We start from the raw sequence: 1,806 nt of genomic DNA on the forward strand, positions 1-1,806 counted from the left end.
ATCTCAAGCAAATTCTTTGCATAAAGTTTTAAGTAAGTATGCATGTATGTACGCATGTATGTATGTATATATATATATATATGTATATATATATATATATATATATATATATATATATATATATATATATATATATATATATATATATATATATATATATATAAAGTGAAGTATATTGCCACTTAAATGTGGCTGACCCCTAGGGGTGGATGTTACTGTTGCTTTTAGCCCCAGGAGGACATCTCCTCCAGCTGGCTTATCGACACACTTCTGTGTCCTGTTTGTTTTGCCAAGGGAAGTTATCCCTCTCATCGTGATCTGTAGCACGAACGGACCCGGGTTTCAGGGTTATTTCCCTTCGTCATCTATGTATATGTAAATACATGGGCAGGCATTCATATGAGTATATGTATGTATGTATGTATGTATGTATGTATGTATGTATGTATGTATATATGTATGTATGTATATGTGTGTGTGATATGTGTTTGTATATGCCTGTGTTTATGTGTGTTTGTATATACCTGTGCGTTCGTATGTCTGACGGCGTCTGTGTACGTTTACATCTGTCTAAAAAAAAAAACTGATCTTATGTTTGTCCTGTATATGTGCAAATCTAGCAATTTGACACACAGCAGTGGATAAAACAAACATTAGCCTTAATTTAGCAATCGGATTGACACGGTTGTTTGAAAATTATTAAGATTTGTCTTCAGTCTATTTCAATGAATGAAAGCAGTATAAGACTCAAGAACGCTGCACACGCTTGCGCACCTCACTTTGATTTCAAGATTTCTTGGCAATAAAGGAAGAGCCGGTTTCTAGCCTAGAATCAAGGCTCTTTCACTGGAATTTGAACATCAACAACGGAGTGTTTTTGTATGTGTGTCTGTCTGTCTGTCTGTCTGTCTGTCTGTATGTATGTATGTATGTATGTCTGTATGTATGTATGTATGTATGTATGTATGTATTTTTTGTTTTATGTATGTCTTCTCATGCATATATTTGCATATCTAGACTTGCTCATATATATTTAAATGTTAAACTTTTGGAAACTTTTACAAATTTTAACAGTTCCAGAAATAAATTGGATTTGTAGTCTTCGAATTAGCTTTCTCCTTTCTGGTTTTGAGAAGCCTTATTTCTCAAGATTGATATTTAAGATTGGTATCTGAAAATTGATATGTGTTATATATCTCAGGGCCCCAATAATTACAGGTATAAACCTGAAATTGCAATCTGGATAGAGTAACTGCAGATTTCTGAATAGTTCAGCATGTTTTTATGCATGTATATATATATATATATATATATATATATGTGTGTGTGTGTGTGTGTGTGTGTGTGTGTGTGTGTGTGTGTATATGCGTGTGTGTGTGTGTAGTTTCAGTTAGACAGCTGTGGCCATGCTGGGGCACCGCCGTTTGATTTACTACACTTCCACTAAACCTCCTCTGGCGTGTGGCATTCGGTGAATGAAGGAGTTTGATGTTGCTGCCCTCATCTGCGTTTCTTCAGGCGAGGTAGTTTCATCCAGAACTGTTAACAAGAGGACATACATTTTTGTTTTGAAAAAGCATACTTCCACTCCATGTAGGTCTCTCATGGTTTGTGGGAGGATATTGAAGGGCTGTGGGTCCTTGAAGCCCAATTTGTTGCAGTATCTGGTCCTGTATTCTGATGGCAATGTTGAGATTTTTAGTTCTATGCAGTGGCGCCCTGTTCTGCTGTTTGTATAACTTTCAATGCCAAAATTCGGTACATGTTCTTCTATGATTTTCCAGATGCATATCCACCTTCGTTCTA

This window comes from Octopus bimaculoides, chromosome 6 (genome assembly GCF_046866305.1).
Source record: "Octopus bimaculoides isolate indiv1 chromosome 6, ASM4686630v1, whole genome shotgun sequence".
In the NCBI taxonomy this organism is placed as follows: domain Eukaryota; kingdom Metazoa; phylum Mollusca; class Cephalopoda; order Octopoda; family Octopodidae; genus Octopus; species Octopus bimaculoides.